The sequence below is a fragment of the Hibiscus syriacus genome, unplaced genomic scaffold, assembly GCF_006381635.1.
Source record: "Hibiscus syriacus cultivar Baekdansim isolate YM2019G1 unplaced genomic scaffold, ASM638163v2 tig00110260_pilon, whole genome shotgun sequence".
NCBI classification, from domain to species: Eukaryota; Viridiplantae; Streptophyta; class Magnoliopsida; order Malvales; family Malvaceae; genus Hibiscus; species Hibiscus syriacus.
The window spans coordinates 1,034,342-1,055,990 of NW_024062651.1; positions in this window are offsets into that span (position 1 = coordinate 1,034,342).

Genomic DNA, 21,649 nt, shown 5'->3' on the forward strand with positions numbered 1-21,649 from the left:
GTAACGATCCTTTCAGGTAAACCATACCGACATATGATTTCTTTCTTCAAAAACTTACAGATAACAGATTGAGTGACATTGATATAGGAAGTAGCCTCTACACACTTAGTGAAATAATCGATGGCTACAAGGATGAAACGATGGTCATTCGAAGCCTTTGGATGGATTTGCCCAATTACATCCATGGCCCACATAGAGAAAGGCCATAGCGACGTCATGACATGAAGCGGATGCCGTGGAACATTTATTTTATCCCCGTAAATCTGATATTTATGACACTTTCTAGCATAGTTGATGCAATCACTTTCCAGTGTAGACCAGAAATATCCGTATCTCATTATCTATCTCGACATCATATGCCCATTTGCATGTGCTCCAAAAACTCTGTCATGTACTTCTTCCACTATCATTTTTGCCTCTTCAGCATCGACGCACCTTAACAGAACTTGATTATGGCTTTTCTTATACAAGATCTCTCCGTCAAGGACGTATCCAGCTGCCATCCTTCTAATGGTTCTTTTATCGGTTTCAGTGGACTCCTCTGGATAGCTTCGATGCTTGATATACTGCAAAATGTCGTTGTACCAAGGCTTAGTGTCTTTTACTTCTTCAATCTGGTAGCAATGGGCCGGGTACTCATACGACTGCATGTCAATTGGCATCATCTCAGACTCCCTACCAACTTTGAATGCGGCCAAAGCATCAGCCATTTGATTTTTCTTCTCTTGGCATATAGTGGAAAGTGACTTCATCGAACTCTTCGAGCAGATCCAATATTAGCTTCCGGTATTCCATCAGTTTTGTATATTTGGTGTCCCATTCTCCACGGAGCTGATAGATTACTAATTCTGAATCTCCGTATATCCGCAGAGTCTTTACATTTTGCCCCAGTGCAGCTCAAATTCCTAAGACACAGGCCTCATATTCTGCCATATTATTGGTACAATCGAAGTTCAGTCTACTGGTAAATGGGTAGTGAATCCCTTCTGGAGAGATTAGGATGGCCCCGATGCCGTGTCCTAATGCATTTGATGCCCCATCGAAGTACATTCTCCAGGAACTGTCTGTTGAAGTACATGTTTCTTCTAAGGATAAAGCCATCAAGTCTTCGTCTGGGAAATCAAAGTCTAATGGCTCATAATTCTCATTGGTTCTGCTTGCTAAGAAATCCGATATGGCACTTCCTTTTATGGCTTTCTGGCTCACGTACTTAATGTCGAATTCAGACAATAACATCTGCCATCGGGCTAACCTTCTAGATAGAGCAGGTACACCCATCATGTATTTTAAAGGATCTAATTTGGAAATCAACCACATGGTGTGATACAACATGTATTGTCTAAGTCTTTTTGTAGCCCAGACTAAAGCACAACAAACTTTCTCGATGGGAGAATATCTGACCTCGCAATCGGTGAACTTCTTACTCAGATAGTAGATGGCTCTTTATTTTCTTATAGACTCGTCATGTTGACCCAGGACACACCCCATTGAGTTCTCAAATATGGATAGGTACAAGAACAGAGGTTTGCCTGGGATGGGGGACATCAAGATAGGAGTATGAGACATGTACTCTTTCATCTTTTCGAATGCAATCTGACAGTTTTCATCCCATGCCCCAGGGCTGTTTTTCGGAGAAGTCGAAAGATTGGATCACACTTATCGGTTAACTGAGATATGAACCGAGCTATATAATTTAATCTGCCCAGAAAACCTCAGACCTCCTTTTGTGTTCAAGGTGGAGGTAGATTCTGGATGGCCTTAACTTTGTCAGGATCAACCTCAATGCCTTTTCTGCTGACCACGAAGCCTAACAGTTTCCCGGATGTTACCCCAAAAGTACACTTACTAGGGTTCAGATGAAACTGGAACTTCCTCAATCTTTGGAAGAGCTTTCTCAAATGCACGACGTATTCATTTTTGATCTGTGCCTTGACAATTATGTCGTCTACATAAACCTCGATTTCTTTGTGCATCATGTCATGGAACAGAGTCACCATAGCTCTCTGATATGTTTCCCCAGCATTCTTTAATATGAAAGGCATCACTTTGTAACAAAAAGTTCCCCACATCGTGACAAAAGTGGTCTTCTCCATATCTTCGGTATGCATTTTGATATGATTGTACCCTGAAAATCCATCCATGAATGAAAAGTAGTTGTTCCCGTCTGTATTGTCCACTAGAGTGTCTATGTGTTGCAGGGGAAAGTTATCCTTGGGACTTGCCTTGTTAAGGTCTCGGTAATCGACACACATGCGTACTTTCCCGTCCTTTTTCGGCATTGGCACTATGTTGGCCACCCACTCCGGATATTTGGTCACTTGAAGAAAACCATCATCAAATTGCTTCCTAACTTCTTCCTTGATCTTAAGGAGCATTTCTGGTCGCATTCTTCTCAGTTTCTGCTGCACTGGTTTGTATTCTGGTTTAATTGGCAGTTTGTGGACTACCATATCCGTGTCTAATCCAGGCATGTCTTGATACGACCAGACGAACACCTCTCTGTACTCTTGAAGTAAGACTATCAGGTTGTGTCTTGCTTCCGTCGAAAGAGTCGTGCTGATTTTAACCTCCTTTCGATCTTCCTCAGTACCCAGATTTAAGATTTCGATTGTCTCTTTATAGGGCAGTATTTGTTTATCTTCTATTTCTACCATTCTCAACAATTCAGTAGGCAAGTTGCACTCCTCTTCAGTGTCGCACTCATCAAATTCCCCGAGGCAAATGGCCGATTCAAAATCCACCTCCGGATTAGGATCATTAGTGCCTACATTATTGTTATCTGGGAATCTGAAAGAAGGGAAGATGTGCATGTATGAGAGGAAAATATCCCACACGAAATAATCAAGAATTAAATTTGAGGGAAAATGGAAATGAAGTATCGAAATGAAGAAGATAGACAATGAATTCAAAAAGGAAGTAAGGAAAATTTGTTTGCCATGAGAAAAGAAAAAATGCATCTTTTATTGAACTCAAACATAATGTTTATTAACCCTTACAAAAGATCAACTATTGCCCCAGGTATAGGCGAATAGGGATAGTTCGAATATTACTCTGAAAGATTCTTGTAAACCACAGGTAGTTCTTCGACCGACCAACGACTAGGCACGAACCCAAGTGGCAGAGGGCATATCCCAGATCTAACTGTGTCATCAGCATTCCCAGTGGATAAAACATTGATGCTCAAATCTTCTAAATCCACTTCTAAGTCTGACAATGTGGTTTTAAACACATAACCACTTGACTTGAATGTATGGCAAAGAGGCGGGAATGCCATGGGCTCCCATTGAAATTCACTTCAAGTCAACCTGGCTAGTCTTCTCTCTCGGTTCTTCTGAACTTCTTTTCTCTTCTCATGGTAACTAGGCTGAAAGCTGAGCCCAAATTGGTCTGGCTTTGAAATAGGAAGGACTGGATTAATCTTTCCCTGCAGAAACTTTCTAAGCCCTCTTCCAATCTTGGCACCTCGTCCCAATGTTTGCATGATTTCCATCCTGGTACACTTGGAAAGCCGGGGTTTAGGAATCCTTCTTCCTTCTGCCACAAAGGTGGCATTCACAAATTCTAAGGAGCGGAACGAACACTCCACCACTTCCTCGTCCACCTCGATGTATGGGGCCTCCGTGGTCACACTTGCCATAATATCTTCCTCAGCATCGACGATTACTAAGGCCCCGTCAATAACAAATTTAACCTTCTGGTGCAGTGTGGATGGTACTGCACCAGCTTGATGAATCTATGACCTTCCCAGAAGCTAGTTGTAGGAAGGCATGATATCCATTACCAGAAACTCGACATCATATGTGACAGGTCCGATAGTCAGTGGCACCTCTATCTTACCAATAACCTCTCTTTTGGTCCCATCAAATGCTCGAACCACGTTCTGTCAGGCTTTCATATACGAGGTATCTATTGGCATCCTTTTCAATGTTACTAGAGGCATCACGTTTAAGGCTGATCCGTTGTCGATCAATACACTTGGCAGAGCATGCCCCTTGCAGTAGGTAGTGATGTGCAATGCCTTCGTTCGGCCTCTTTCTCCGGATGGAATCTCATCATCTGAAAATGAGATGAGATTATCAGCTTGAATATTATTTACCAGTCGACCCATCTTGCTGACTAGTATGTCTTGTGGCACGAATGTCTGATTCAGGACCTTCAACAGTGCCTCCCGATGTGCTTCTGAGTTTAATAAGAGTGCCAACATTGAAGAGCGTGTTGGCAAGTTGTGGAGCTGTTCTATAATACTGTACTCACTATGCTTCAGAAATTTGAGGAATTCTTTAGCTTCTTCCTCCTTTATAGGCTCATTGATAGCTAATACATCTTCCTTGAAGGGCTCTAGTTGTCTTTTCCCCACATTGTTGTCACATCCTTTGGAAGTACTCACCTGGCATCCGTACTTCCATGGCACTTGCCGATTGTCTTTGTACTGAAAAGGTCGAGGTGCTGTAATCACCACCTTTGCTTGTGGAGTTGTCGTTGTCATCTTTACCTTAGGGGTAATGATCAACGGACTACCCCTGCCGAATCTCTTGTCTGATGATCCTTCAGTAGCACAAATGTCTGCTTCCGGGGATTCCTGAATTTCCTCGTAAAATTCCAGCTCCTTCTGGTCCATCATGAGCTGGACTAATGTGTTAAATTCGGAGCATTCTTGCACTTTATGCACCTCTTTATTATGGTAACAACAATAATTACCACCTTCATTCTTTAGATACGATTACGGTGTAAGAAGCCTTGCCTTTACCATTTGGCTCCATACCCAAGCCAAAGGAGCTTTGACTTCTAAAATATTGGTTTTGATTCTCCTACCATTTTTGTGATGACTGCATTAATTCCGGCCTCCGAATGATTAGGCAAGGGATTCTGGGCGATGTTTGGTGTTTCAGAGTTGAAGGTGATCCAATTTTTGTTCCACATTTGTTGTAAAAGCCTCTTAAATGCGAGACAACCTTCGATCGAATGCCCTTGCACACCACCATGGTATTCACAGTTTGCGTTCTCGTCATATAATCTCGGATATGGGGGCTTCATTGGATCCATTGGGTATGTGAAACTGCATGTGTGTCGAGGAGTTGTTGATATAACTCTTTATATGTCATGGGAATGGGATCGAACTGCTCCCTTTCCCTTTCCCTCCTTGGCTCTCTTTGAGTTTGGGTGGAAGTACCAGATGGTACAGTTGCAGTGGTTTTTGAGCTTGAGACTGTAACACCCTTGTTGACGTTATAAGTGTTGACATTGTTGATCTCTCGGTCTTTGTTTTTCATAGAAGGCTTCTTACTGGAGTCTCCTTCCTCGATTTTTCCTTGTTTAATGGCCAACTCAATCATTTCACCGGCCATGACTAAATCTGAGAAACCTCCATATGTAATTGCCACCAGGTGTCCGAAGTAAGGTGTCTTCAGGGTTTGTATAAACAACTTTCTAGTTTCTTTTTCATCCAAGGGTGGATGAACCTGTACAGACAAATCCCTCCATCGCTGCGCATATTGTTGGAAACTCTCATTGGGCTTCTTTTTCAGGCTTTGCAGGATAACCCGGTCTGGTCTCATATCATTGATATGTTTATATTGTTCTAGGAAAGACTTGTCTAAATCTTTCCATGTCTTGATGTGAGTTTGGCTGAGCTGATTGTACCAACGGATAGCTGAACCAGATAGGCTCTCCTGAAAGCAGTGGATCAGGAGTTGATCATTCCCTCCATATCATGTCATCTTCCGACAGAACATAGTGATATGGGCAGCTGTTCCCATCGAACTTCTCAAACTCAGGAACTTTAAACTTTGGTGGAAGCACCAAATCTGGAACCAGGCTCAGCTCCCTTGCGTCCACTCCATAATAATCATGGTCCCCTTGGACCATCTTCATTCGATCTTCTATCATCCTGATATTCTCTTCTATCGTTTTCGCTTTGTCATCTTCATTGAAATCCGGGATACTGTAATCATCCGGATGATTATCAGAAATTAGTTTTGGAAGTTTGCACCTTTACAGCAGATGGTGCTTTTTCTTTGACAGCAGAAGAATTTTCTTGTGGTCTGGGTAAGATCTCGGGTGACATAATCACCTGTGAGGTTGGTGATATGGTTACCCCTTCTGAGGGACTTCCCCCTACTGCACTAGCTTGCTGTAAACATGATAACTTGGCCACTATTTGGTCGACCAAGGATTCCTGGTTTTTCTTGATGGACTCCAGAGTGCTCTGACTTTTTTGAGCCATCTTATCTTCCAGTTCTTTTTGTAGTCTTGCCATGTTCTCCTTGAGTTTTTCCATTCTGGCCTCCATTTGTCTTTTCTTTGCTCGGGTATTGTGTGGGTGATGCGTATTTAATATTTGCGGTGGTAAGCTTGGTGTTTTCTCTTTCCCTTTCTGAGACATGTTCTGTTAGTTAATATGAATGTAAAAACATGGAAAATATAAAAATAAACATGAAATATAAAATGCAAAGTATGCAATGCATGATGTATACGATTTAGAGGCACTGATCCAGAAAAGTGTTCATTATTATAAATAATCTTTATTTAGACAAAAATGTTTTATCTTATAAGAGACATAAAAACAATCAAAGGTACATTCGGACTAAATCCTCTAAACCCCGAACAACTTCTAGTAGATTGACAAGTCTTCTATATCTTCATCTGTCACTGGTTTTATGCCTTGTCGGACCATTCCAGCTTCCCTTGCCAGGCCGTGTAGATGACGAGCTGCCTTCTATACTTGATCCAGGAAGTCTCGGATGACTGCGTCTCTAGCCTTCACTCTTTGTTGTGCTTGCTCCCAACGGAAACGCCACTGTAAACCTCCGTCGAAGGGTACTATCTGAAGCTTGCTCGCTTGCTTTTTGAACCCATCTACAATAGTTTCTAACTCAGCTATTGTTTTGCCATCTCTCTCATGTTGTTTCTCCAGATCAGCCATCTGGATTTTCAAGCGTTGGTTTTGATGCTGGCTGTCTACTAAGCGTCTCTGGGCAGTTTTTATCTGTTCTTTCCAGGCTCTCTCATCAGGCCCCTCAAACTTTCTTTTCAAGCTGTGAGCTTAATCTTTCCAGTACTCATAAGACACTTTCAACTTGGAGTTATCCTTGATCGTATCTTGATACCCCTTTCTCAAGTCTTCAAGCTCAAAACGGACTCTTTTATGTTCTCTTTCTAGTTTGTTTGCTTTATCTTTCTATGAGTCAGCCTCGAGTTTCCATTGATAACGTTCAATTTCAAGTTCCTTAATCCTCTGCTTCAGCTCTCTATTAACAGCTTCGAACTCTGCCTTGGCTATTTCCAGTTTGGAAGGGACAGGCCTGAGATGTTCTTCCATAGTCCGAGTATCTTCACAGTCTGGCACCGGGACGTTATCATTCTTTCTCAATCTTTTCCACTCCACATAATCCGGAGTAAGCATGTCTCTAGCAGAAACGACATCCATTCGAAATACTTTCTTCCATTACTCAGATGTTTCCCTGATCATTTTCTTATAACTGTCACCGCTATATACAAACTCTGATTTAATTAGTCCGTATGTTGCGGGGATAAACTAACGTGCCCCATACTGTCTTAGTTCTAACAATGGAGCATACCCAACTGCACCCCAAAGTTCGAGTAAAGTTATAGTATCAGAATCCCCACATCGAAAAAGAACGTCACCGAGGAACAACCAGGGGGCTCTCTAGGTAATATCCCGATCCTGAAGATGTGTAAAAACTTTCATCCACTTTTCCTTTGAAGCACCTTCATGCCATTTCATTGTGATGAACTCCCATAAAGGTGAATATGTGGTGCTAAATCGGCGGTAGGCGACCCTGTTAGTCTTCCAGAAATGGCTGTGAATCCAGACTTGAAGGAGCTGAATACACCCAAAGAACCTACCTCCACCAGATCTTCGACAATGATTAAGAGACCGAAAGGTCTAGGCTAAGATGGTCGGTGCGGGATTGATTCGTCTCGGAAGTTGTTCAAACAATTCTACCACGGCTGCATCAATGCAACCTAATGTCTTCGGAAAGATAATCAACCCGTATAGACCTAGTGCAAAAAGGTCTATAGTCTTCCCCTCATCAGGGTGGTTCTTCATTAATTGCCTTATGTGGATCCATTCAATTCCTTCCCCCTTGCCCCTGCGCTGAGTTCGGTCAATTACGCATTTTTCGTCTACTCCCGCAACTCTGGCCAGTGTATTCTTAAAAGGCTGACTTTTAATGTGTTTAATGTAGGCTCGTTCTAGTTTGATGTTTTCACAATGCAGTAGTACAGTGTATTCTTCAATGGTAGGCACCATGTCCTCCCGGTTAAAAGTGAAACAACTATATCTCGGGTTCCAGAACTGAATCAAGGCTCTGATTAATGGCTCATCAGTTTTAACCTGGAGTAAAAGTGCAATTTCACCGTACCGTTGGCTGAACTTTTATTTTTGATCATTCTTCCAACTGTCCATGATGTCTCGAAGTTCTTGAACATTGTTCTGTTTTAGGCTGATAGAGGCATAATTAACCAGCTCTGACATATAGCTTCCTTGAAGACTGTCTCCCTTTTCTTTCTGGGTCTTCTCGGACCATAGTCGTACCTCCGGGTTTTTAATCTCTTGTATTACAACACCTTTGTCCATTTGTTCAGATTATTTTGTGCGTAATAAATGTTTTTAGGGATCAATGACCTCTTGTTATGATGCAAATGCTAGAAAACAAATACAAAGGTAAAAACGTTAGTAAAATGAAAACATATAAGTAAATATGAAATGACGAAAGAAAAAAAAAGTAAGAAGGAACAAAAACATGGTTAGGGTAAAAATGTCCTAGGGTTTGAAATATGGTTTCGGGGTAGGCTCTATTTCTCCATAGCTTCCCGGTTCAGGTTCTAAGAAAACGGTACCCGAGTTCTCCTCGCCGGTGCCCCCTTGGGCTTACCAGACCCTTAGTCCTAAACCCATCACAGGCTTGCGTGGACTAAGTTAAACTCGAGAGGACACATTCCCTTATGCCCATACGGAGAATAAATTCACACGAAGTCATAAGGTATATGAATCCCGAAGGCTACTTGCTAGGCCCAAACGGTGAATAAATTCACACGAAGGCGTCGCTTTCACCCCCACTTAAAACGGGTTTGGAGCTCGGGTTTAGAGCCTTAAGTGAAAAAACTTTGAAGGCTGAAATCATGAGAAAACGATTAGTACAACTATTTACTCGAAAAAATATAATCAAAAGTAAGAAATAAGGATCGAAATGTTACTTTAAAATTTAAACTTACCCTTTTCGTTAAAAAGACAACTGGAAATTACCTTAGCCTGACTCACTTACCCTGTCCCCAGCGGAGTCGCCAAGCTGTCGTAACCGTCTTTTGGTTGGGCCCCGAAATAGGGTTTCAACTTGAAAAATGTGGATTGGGAGTCGCCACCGATCATTTATTTAAAACAAATGGGTTGATCGGATACCCTATTTCTTACCTGATCTGCGTCTTTCCAAAGATGTGTCGGGTTCGGGAGTCGGTTACGGTCAAGGAAGGATTAGCACCCTTGAACCGTCCTTTCGGTACTGCGTAATTTCTAGTTGTCTTTGATTTAGAAAATTGCAAGTTAAATTAAAAGGTAAAATTTGATCCGAATTACTTACCTTAGATTGATTTGAAAATATACCCTTTAAAAGTCAATATATACGTTAAAAGGAACAAATAAATAATAAAGAAAGTAAAACGAATAAAATAAAGGAAATAATAAAAAAGAAGATAAGAATAAGGTAAATGTAAAAAAATAAATAGAATAAATAAAATAAGTAAAACAAAGGAAAATAATGATACTAATATGTACATAGTAAACAATTAAGTAAACATAAGATGATAATGCAAATAAACAAATAAAAGGAGGTAAAAGGTTAAAAGTAGATAAAAAGAAACCAAGAAGAGGATTAATTAAATAAAAAGGTTAAATAGGTAAGATAGAAAAATAATACTAACAAATAAAAAATAGAGATATAATTCACATAAATAAAGAAATATGGAGAATAAATAGAAACTATAATTCAATATATATATATATATATATAATAATGATCAATATAGTATTTATATTAAAATATATATATATACACATATATAATAGAATACAAATACGTATATAAAATAAAATAATATAAAATAATAATAATAATAATAAAGGGATCAAATTGGAGTAAAAGTTAGCTGGGTGTCCAAATTAGAAAGAAACAAAATTAGAGATCAAATTGAGATTTACTTTGGGTCGAAATAAACCTAAAAAAACATAGGGGGACCAAAACAGAGATTTACTTATATTACAACGAAAAACACGCGGGTTAGTTAAGCGGATCGGGTCAATGCGCGGGTTCAACGGGTTTAATATATGAGTTAAATTTTTTTAAAGCTTCTTATTTTCTTCTTCTAACTCGAGAGACCCCCTTCCCTTTTCATAAATCCTCTCGCGTGTTCTTCAGATCGCCTGCTTCCAAAAACAATCGGTGGCCACCGCTTCGTCGCCGTTCATCGGCGGTGGTCCACCACGAAACCCGCTGTTTTTAAAGACCATTCCATTCCCACAGTCCAAAAATCCAAGTGGTTTTTCAAAAATCGGCTAAAAAAACGTAGATCTAAGAAACAAGCTTCGAAAAATAAAGGCCTCACTCTGTTCATTGGCAAAAAAAATGTTTATTTTGGTGATTTTCTAAATCGAGAACAACAACACGAACGCATGCAAGCCTCAAAATGAAAAAAAGGTATAAACTTTACCTTCTATTGATTTCTAAATCTCAAAAAACGTTTCTGCTTTGCCTTGATAATGCTCGTGATTTTGCTCGAAAGTGTATGTTTTTATTTCGTATCCGAATGAATCACAAATGATTTGATTTACATGTATTTATATCCTATATTTGCTAAACATTTGAGTCCTAATCTAACTTGATTGCTTGATGTTGATGATGATGGCTGTGATTCTTGCGCCGGAGGACTCGAGGACTGTTGGAGAGGCGTGCACGGCAAGGGTTGTTGTGCTGGTGGAGAGTCCTCGTTGAAGAGGAGTTGTGGCACTGGCTGGGGCGTGCGGCGCTAGGGCTCGAGCTTGCTAGGGTTTCGCATAGTGGACGGTTATGATATGTTGGGCCCAAATAAATGTATAGTTTGTAAAATAAAATGAAATAATATATATATATATATATATATATATATTATAATAGCAATGTACGATATTTGGTGTCTTCACATATCATACCATTTTTAAATTTAAGTTGAGAATGATTTGGTTTGAAATTTATATAAGATAACAATTGGGACAAGGTACTAAAGGAATCCATTCCCTTTCTCTTCCTCTTTTTTTGTCTGTTGAAAATAATCAATTAATTTCTATCCTATAAGTTTAAAGGTAATTAACCTGTTCAGAGCGGAGAATTAGAATAAAATCTTTATTCTTTTTCAAAACCTTTTGTCTCCTTCGATATGAATGATTAATGTCGCAGAAGTTTAAAAGCTTATCGGCATGTAGAGAATGGTTACTTCCATGCTATATTCCTAAGGATATTACGATTGTTAGTTCCATAGGATATGGTTTGTGTTAGTTATTGCATTTTTACAGTGCATTAAATCTCAGCTGACAGTTGCGTAAAACATTTCTATCCTTGCAGTTTACGACATGATAGTCCATTCACAATGTCGATGGCTGTCACAAGTTTTTTAGTTAGTTAGCATAATTAGCTGTGAATGTTGGATATATGAACTGCAAAACTACACCGTTAGCACTGACTGAAAATATAAACAGTAATTAAGAAGAACAGATTCGTAAACCGTGTCGTGGTAAGAACCACTGCCTTAGAAACGAATTCGCCTCGATGTGTGTAATCGCTGCAGTAGGCGGACCGTCCCCCGAGGTTAACACGGTCGCTCCGAATTCCGTACACCCGAAACCGGAGTGGACTGCTGGTGGTATTGCACTTCTGATCGGAAAGCACTCAGAGAGAACTCACAGAGAGAACTTTAGAAAACACTTTGGTAAGTGAATTGTGAATGTTTTGGAGTGAGTTGAGAAGCTGAATATAGCTCTCTATTTATAGGCTAGAAATAGGGTTAAAGTCGTCCATAAAATTTCAGGATTAAACCTCTTATTTGTAACAGCTGAAACGACTAGATGAACCTGACTCAGAAATAGTCCAGGTTCATTGTATCATTATTCAGCTGTTATAACTCCCGAAATTATATCATGTAACCCCTGGAATTAAAATCAAATAACTCCTGTAACTCCTGATATTAACAGCTTGTCTCCTCTGTACAAAGCTGTAAATCAGTCCAGGTACATCTTAACGTTTCTGATTTAATTTAGGAATAAACTGTTTAATTTCTGATAAAAAATAATTCAGCTGTTATTATTTGAAATTCAAACAGTCCTCAGCAGCCTATAAATATCAGTTGATATCTTTCACATTTTCCATTTGTTTCTTTCAAAGAGAAATTCCTCAAGAATTTTCTCTAAAAAGATAGTATCCGCGCGGACGTGTCGAAGACACGTATTACCACGACCACGACCACGACCACGACCACGACCTCGACCTCGACCTCGACCACGACCACGACCACGAGCCGAGCCGAGCCGAGCCGTGCCGTGCCGTGCCGAGCCGAGACGAGACGGACGGACGGCGGCGGCGGTGCGCGAGAGCCCCCCTTGTTCTCTATCACTCAACAAGGAAGTGGAATGTCAAGCCTTAAATACCATTCCCAATAGTGTTTCCAACACTATGTGGGATTGAGCATTACCAACATTCCCCCACTAATGCGAAAGAAATCTTCTGAAACTCGAAAACAAGCTTTCCAGAAGAGTAATAGCGAGATTAGTTGCTTAAGCACTAGTGAACATATCTGGAACTAGTACATAGTGATGATGAGCAATCCTTCTCTTAGATAAGTGAAACTAGTCTGGAACTTTCTAAGATCAGGGTAAACTCATAACACACACTAACCCCTTCATCCACCTGAGTCCTCGATGTGTAAGATATATATACAAAAGTATATATTTGACCATCTTACCTCAGGATTCTAGTAAGTGTGCTAGAAAAATAGCCCAACATTTTTTCATAGAAGGCGGCTAACCTTCTCACTTACATAGGTTATTTCATCAAGTTTATCTCAACATAAACCACCCTTTAAAAAGGAATATGAAATAATTAAGAGCTTTTATAATAGCTCAACCTCACAAAGGGTATGGTGACTTTTTTCAAGTTCATTATAAATGAACCACCCAAACTCTGGGCTAAGAAGTCATTAAGAATAATATTCAACCTCATTTATCGGTAAATTCAATAAGTCCTTCTCACTAGAACCATCCAAATACTTGGATTTGAATTTATTAAGAGTTTAACAAACTCAACCTTTCTGTCGGTAAGTTCATCATTTCCTACCCACTCACTCTGGGTTATGAACTTATTAAGAATAGATATTCAGCCAAAATCGGTAAATTCATCAAGTCTTTCTCACTAAGACCACCCAAAGCCTGGGCTATGAATTTATTAAGAGCAATTAAGCTCATCCTGGGCATGCACATTATTCATCATAGGGATAGGCAGTAGGAATGTGCACTATGAGTCTTTCCATGGTTTCGTTTGACCACATGGAACTTAGATAACTAAGTTGGGTATCCACCATGAATTCCTCAACCAATGGGCTTTAGACCCATCCCCCTCGACGAATCTAGGACCAGCTTCCGACTTAACCCTTTGGTAAGTGGATCTGCTAGGTTCCTTTCCGACTTCACATACTCTAAAGAGAGCACTCCATTCTTTATCAAGTGTCTAACTGATTCATGTCTTATGCGAATGTGTCTTTTCTTACCATTGTAAGCTTGGTTCTTAGCCACACATATCGCAGCTTGTGAATCACACAACAATGAAACTGGAGGAGTCGGTCTTCCCCACAACGAATATCTGCTAACAAGCTTCTGAGCCACTCGGCTTCTTGCCCAGCTAGGTCAAGAGCTATAAACTCTGACTCCATGGTAGAACGAGCAATACAAGTCTGCTTTGATGATTTCCACGAGATCGCTGCTCCACCCAAAGTAAAAACATACCCGCTCGTAGAGCTTACCTCATCATTATCAGAAACCCAGTTGGCATCACAATATCCTTCCAATACCGCAGGAAAGCCAACAAACTCAAGTTTCCAATTCACAGTACCCTTAAGATACTTCAGTAAGCGTTTAAGCGCAATCCAGTGCTCACCACTCGGATTATGAGTATATCTACTTAGTCTACTCACAGCATAAGCAATATCAGGCCGAGTATAGTTCATTAAGAACATTAAACTTCCGATTAATTTAGCATATTCAGTTTGGGAAACACTACTTCCTTTATTCTTAACTAGATGTATGCTAGAGTCATAAGGAGTTCGAACAGGGACGACATCAAAACTGTCAAATTTCTTTAGCACTTTCTCTATATAATGTGCTTGACATAAAGAAAATCCCTTCTCAGTTTTGGTAATTTTGACTCCTAAGATTACATCTACTTCTCCCAAATCTGTCATCTCAAACTTAGTGGACAAGAAATTTTTAACTTTGTTAATGGACTCAATGTTAGAACTGAAAATCAACATGTCGTCAACATAAGACTTATGATAATACATTCAGTTTCAAACATCTTCGAATACACACAAGCATCCGAACCATTCACAACAAAACCAAAACTAAGAATAGTTTTATGAAATTTCTCATACCACTGTTTAGGAGCCTGCTTAAGTCCATAGAGTGACTTTTTGAGTCTACAAACTTTGCCTTCCATACCAGGTGCCTCAAAACCTAGTGGCTGCTCCATGTAATCTCCTCATCTAGATCCCCATTCAAGAAAGCAGTCTTAACATCCATTTGATGTACCTGCAACTTATGAATAGAGGCTAGTGCAAATAATGCACGAATCGTTGAGATTTTTGTAACGGGAGAGTATGTATCAAAGTAGTCTAAACCAAACCTTTGAGTGAACCCTTTGACGACTAACCTTGCCTTGTATCGCTGAATAGAACCATCTGGCCTTAGTTTTCTTCCGGAAGACCCATTTGTTGGAGATTGGTTTGAATCCCTTAGGCAAGTCAACTAATTCCCAAGTATGATTAGACATTATCGATTCTAGTTCATCATTAACAGCGCTTTTCCAAAAACTAGCATCGATAGATCTTATAGCTTCTTCAAAAGTTTTAGGATCCTCATCTAATAGAAAAATTTGAGCTATAGGATCTGAAATGAAGTCTAAATCATTTATCTCAGAAATAAAGGAAGTAATAAAATCTGGTCCAAAAGAGGTTTCAACTCTTTGCCTTTTACTTCTTCTAGGCTCAAAATCATTTTGTTCAGAAGACCTAGCAGGTTTACTAGAAGAAGTTGATGGAATATATTCTATTTGTGTTTCAATATTTATTCTCGGTTCCTTTAAAGGAAAAGTATTTTCAAAGAAAACAGCATCTCTTGATTCACAAATAGAATAATCTTGTAAAAGCATGAATCTGTATGCAGCACTATTCGTAGCATACCCTATAAACACTGCATCAACGGTTTTAGGTCCGATGGTGAACTTCTTAAAGTCTGGCAAGCCCACTTTAGCCAGACACCCCCACACTTTCAGGTATTGTAAATTAGGAGCGTATCCTTTCCACAATTCATATGGGGTAGAATCTAATTTCTTATGAGGAACTCGGTTCAAGATACGAGTTGCCGATAGAATGGCCTCCCCCCACATGTTATCAGATAACCCAGAACTTATTAGTAAAGAATTCATCATCTCTTTTAAAGTTCTATTTTTCCTTTCGGCTATACCATTCTGTTGAGGAAATAGGGGCTGATGTTTCATGAATTATGCCATTCTTTTCACAAATATCTTTTAAGAAATTAGATCCATATTCACCACCTCTATCAGATCTAACTCGTTTGATTCTCCTATCTAACTGATTTTCAACTTCTGCCTTATAAATAAGAAAGAAGTTTTCAGCTTCATCTTTAGTTCTTAGGAGATAAACTTTGTATATCTTGAATAATCATCTACAAAAGTTATGTAGTAGTGTTTTCCTCCTTTACTTTCAGTGTTTCTAAAATCTGCTAGATCAGTATGAAGAGTTCTAACAGTTCAGTCTTTCTATTAGAAACAGTCTTAAAGTGAGGTTTAGTATGCTTAGCTTCTACACAAATCTCACATTTGTTAAAGCTAGTTGTGTCTAGTTTAGGCAGAACATTCATATTCATTAATTTCTTTAAAGCATGAATATTCACGTGTCCTAATCTAGCATGCCACATATCAATGGATTCAACAATATAAGCAGAAGTGGTAGCTTTATTTTCATTAAATTGAGTTTCTATGACAAATAAACCATTGCTTAAAAACCCTTTCCCCACATAATCACCATTTCGGGAAAGTACAAGTTTATCTGCCTCAAAAACTAACTTAATGCCTGCCTTATTCAGAAGCCCACCACTTATCAAATTTCTACGCAAGGCAGGTACAAACAGAACATTATTTAAAGCCAGAGTTTTACCAGAAGTCAGCTTGAGTAAAACCTTGCCTTTGCCTAGCACTTCAGAGCTGCTAGAGTTCCCCATGTACACACGTTCACCAGTGTTTCCATCCTCGAACTCAGTGAAAAACTCCTTCCTTGCGCAGAAATGCTTCGAAGCGCCAGTGTCAACTACCCATTCTGAACTGTTCTCCACCAGATTAACTTCTGAGACCACCGCAGCAATGATCTCATCATCTTCTTCTACAACGTGCATCTGTGGCTTGTTGTCATTCTGGCGGTCTGAGCGGTGTTGGCATTGGTAAGCCTTGTGGCCAGGTAAACCGCAGACATAACACTTGAACGTCTTTCCTTCCGGTTTGGCCTTTCCTGACTTCTTGAAGTTGGTAGCCTTCTGTGGTTTCGTCTTTTTGTCTTGATTCCCACGTTTCATGATATTCTTAAATTTGGACTCAACCAAGTTAGCTCTAAAAGATAAATTACTCATAGAATTAGTAAGCTTATCTTTTAAACGGTTGGCTTCTTCAATCTTCATATGGCCCACAAGTTCTTCAAGTGAAATGTCTCTCTTCTTATGCTTAAGAGAGTTACGGTAATCGGACCAGGACTTGGGCAGTTTCTCAATGAGTACATTGGCTTGCAGCACCTCACACATTTGCATCCCTTCAGCGATGATGTCAGCGACTAAGTTCTCATAGTCATGGACTTGATCCATTATTGGCTTGTCGTCTGTCATCTGGAATTTGAGCCATTCGCCGACAACGTACTTCTTGATCCCCGCATCATCCGCACCATACTTCTTGTCGAGAGTGTCCCATATTGCCTTGGCACTCTTTTCTCTAAGGAACATATCAAATAGTTTATTTGACATGTGGCTGAGCAGATGTCCTCGTACCGTCTTGTTATCCTTCTCGAATTTCTCGTAAGTAGCGAGAGCGGCGGCGGCAGTTGCTAAGGCATCATCATTGAGGACCGCATCAGCATCATTACCAACAGCTGGGTTGGCGGCATGGTAGGTGGTGGCTTGAGCAACACGTAATCAAGATCAAGTTGCTCGAAGAATATAAGAATTCTTTGGGACCACCTTCTATAGTTCTTTCCATCAAGTGCATCGAGCTTGGAAAGATCGGGAATGAGTTTGCTCAAAGGTGTCGACATGATTGCAGTTTATGGGAATTCGTTTCTAAATTGTTGGATATATGAACTGCAAAACTACACCGTTAGCACTGACTGAAAATATAAACAGTAATTAAGAAGAACAGATTCGTAAACCGTGTCGTGGTAAGAACCACTGCCTTAGAAACGAATTCGCCTCGATGTGTGTAATCGCTGCAGTAGGCGGACCGTCCCCCGAGGTTAACACGGTCGCTCCGAATTCCGTACACCCGAAACCGGAGTGGACTGCTGGTGGTATTGCACTTCTGATCGAAAGCACTCAGAGAGAACTCACAGAGAGAACTTTAGAAAACACTTTGGTAAGTGAATTGTGAATGTTTTGGAGTGAGTTGAGAAGCTGAATATAGCTCTCTATTTATAGGCTAGAAATAGGGTTAAAGTCGTCCATAAAATTTCAGGATTAAACCTCTTATTTGTAACAGCTGAAACGACTAGATGAACCTGACTCAGAAATAGTCCAGGTTCATTGTATCATTATTCAGCTGTTATAACTCCCGAAATTATATCATGTAACCCCTGGAATTAAATCAAATAACTCCTGTAACTCCTGATATTAACAGCTTGTCTCCTCTGTACAAAGCTGTAAATCAGTCCAGGTACATCTTAACGTTTCTGATTTAATTTAGGAATAAACTGTTTAATTTCTGATAAAAAATAATTCAGCTGTTATTATTTGAAATTCAAACAGTCCTCAGCAGCCTATAAATATCAGTTGATATCTTTCACATTTTCCATTTGTTTCTTTCAAAGAGAAATTCCTCAAGAATTTTCTCTAAAAAGATAGTATCCGCGCGGACGTGTCGAAGACACGTATTACCACGACCACGACCACGACCACGACCACGACCACGACCTCGACCTCGACCTCGACCTCGACCACGACCACGACCACGAGCCGAGCCGAGCCGAGCCGTGCCGTGCCGTGCCGTGCCGTGCCGAGCCGAGACGAGACGGACGGACGGCGGCGGCGGTGCGCGAGAGCCCCCCTTGTTCTCTATCACTCAACAAGGAAGTGGAATGTCAAGCCTTAAATACCATTCCCAATAGTGTTTCCAACACTATGTGGGATTGAGCATTACCAACAGTGAATAGTAGTTTTGTAACAACTATTTAGTTAAAGGGTAGCTAATTATGGTTGTATATATTCTTTAGTTGTATGTCTTCATTGGTAGTATGAATGAAAAAATATTTTCCAAACACTTTAGTCTTCTTTCTCAGTAACGTTTCTACCTTGTACTACGTAGTTACAATATCTTTGCTCACTATCAACATGGTACCAAAGCCATCATCAGCGACCTGATTCTGGCAATATGATTTCGGCCATCTTTCTTTCCAATCATCTAAAAGTTGTTTGCGCGAGTTATGTCTGTTTCGATCTCTTTTCTCGTTTTTCTTTAGTTTCTCTTCATCGTCTCTTTTGCGATCAATCATGGTGATTTCTCAAAAAATTTAGATTGATCTGTCTCATCAGCTTTACTTGCATCCCTCGGACACTTTGAAAACGCTGTTAGTTTCACATCAATTAACTGGAGTTGAGAACTATCATCTTTGAAGTAAATCGATGCGAATAGCCTTACTTGAATAAGATTGGCTTTATTGACGGGTCGTGTTCACGAGATGATACATCTCTTGAATTATAATCACAATGGGATCAATGCGTTGCACTATTGTTATCTTGGATCCTAAATACTATGATCCAAGACCTCTCAGCGAGAATCATGTTTGCCTTAAGTGCCTCTTTGGTGTGGATAGATCTTAAGGAGTGATTTGATAAGATTGATGGTTCAAGTATTTACTTTTTGCATCGTGAGACTCTTACACAAACTCAAGGTATACCTTTCATCTCGGTCTATCATACTAAGCTTCAATTAGTATGGGATAAATATGATGCTATTACTGCTTTTACGTTATGTAACTGTGAGATGACAAGAAGGAATACTAAGCATGTGAAGCAGCAAAGATTTGTAGGGAGCTTATCGAGTTTCAACGCATAGTGGGCATATACACTACAACAGAACTGCCTTTTTGCGGTGTTTTTTTACCTATGCCGGCGTTTATAAGCGCCGCAAAAAACACATGCGGCATTACGACAAACGCCGCAAAAAGCGCCGCTGAAAATAGCGTCGCTAAAGTTTGCGGCGTTTGTGAACAAAAAACGCCGCAATATGTAACGATATATAACGGCGTTTGTTCCAAAAACGCCGCAATAGGTTCTGATATTTAGCGACGTTCAAACGCCGCAATAGGTTTTGACATTTAGCGGCGTTTTTCTTAAAAATGCCGCAATAGGTTTTGACATTTAGCGGTGTTTTTAGGATAAAAACGCAGATAAAAATTTTGTATATAACGGAGTTTTTAGGATAAAAACGCAGATAAAGATCTGGTATATAGCGGCGTTTTAGGATACAAACGCCGTTGTTGATCTGGTATATAGTGGCATTTTTAGTATACAAACGCCGCTAAAGGTTGGTATATAGCGGCATTTGTAACAAAAAACGCCGCTATAGATGTAATATTTTGCGGCATGTTTTGATACAAACGCCGCTAAATGTATGATATATTGAGGCGTTTTTTTTGTAACAAACGCCACTAAATAACACAGAATTTAACCAAGCCGCTAAATTATTATCGATTACCCCAAATCTATTTTTTCAACCTGTTCCATTATCCAACAAACATAACAGCAATAACATCAAACTCTATATCCATAACAAGCAACATAAAATCCAATATAATAAATAAAAGTTTTCATTAACATAATCTAAGTTCAGTTAAACACGGTTCAGTAATAATAACATAATGCTGATAACATAAATGAGACTATGATGGTAGATTTTGAGGTTGAGTTTTCTGTATCATATTCATCATATCTTTGAGTCGTTTTTCAAATTCTTCACATCTCTGTTGATATGTTGCTTCTCTCTGTGCTGCCGTTGCTTCCCTTGCTTCATTTTCCGCTTTCATGTTAGTCATTTGTTGATCCATCTCAGCCAACTGTTGTTTTAAACGACTAACTTCTAATTGGGAAGATTGAGACTGTGATGACATGTACTGTGATGAACTGGATCCGAAATATTTGGTGGGAGTAACAAATGAGCCTTGACAACGCACCCGTCCATATCTTTCAGGACCCAAAACATCATTGATAGCGCGGTTTTCAATTTCATCATCATTAACAATACCATGACTCGAACCAGTAACATGATACTCCGCCCTTTTCTCCTTCAATTTTTCCTAATAATAAGGTGACTAATTAATTAAAATAAAAAATGTCATGGTACAAATATAAATAAAGTTAGGTAAATTTAAAACATGTACCCAATAAACGTACAATAATTTCTGCAGCTTCAGCAGTCATAGGAGTTCCATCATTCTTCGTATGTGTCATGTCGAATAGTTGGATTCGACCAACTTTAGAACCGAATGAATTTTCCTAAAAAAATCATATTATAATTACCATGAGTTAGTATGTACATGAAATACAAAAAACAATATCAATAATCTATAATACCTCCTCATTAGCTATATAAGCAAAACTCTTTGATCCAGCTGTGTGCGTAAACTTTTGATGTTGCCTGCTAGCAACACCAACATGTTGTCGGTCCTACAATGTCAAACAACCACTTTTAATGGTGATTTATAATTCCTTACAATAATTTCTGAAAAATACATCATACCTATCCTTTTTGTGAACTCCAAAATCTGACTGCATCTTCCCATTGGTACCTGAGCATTCCAGGTAGGACAGTTTGCAGCTTCTCTTCAAGGCTGAGATCATTCTTGAAGTATTTCTTCTTTAAGGAGCTCTTGTGGTCCCTCCATCTCTTCCCTAACGCTTGCTTCACATAATCGTCAGAGACCTCTATAGAAAATTTCTCCTATACAACAAATAAGTGTGCACCGTAAGTATACGTTAGTATTGAATTTCTATAGAGTATATACTAATATGACATTATTACCTTAACAAAATCCAACACCTGATGTTTGTTACTATTAGGCATTT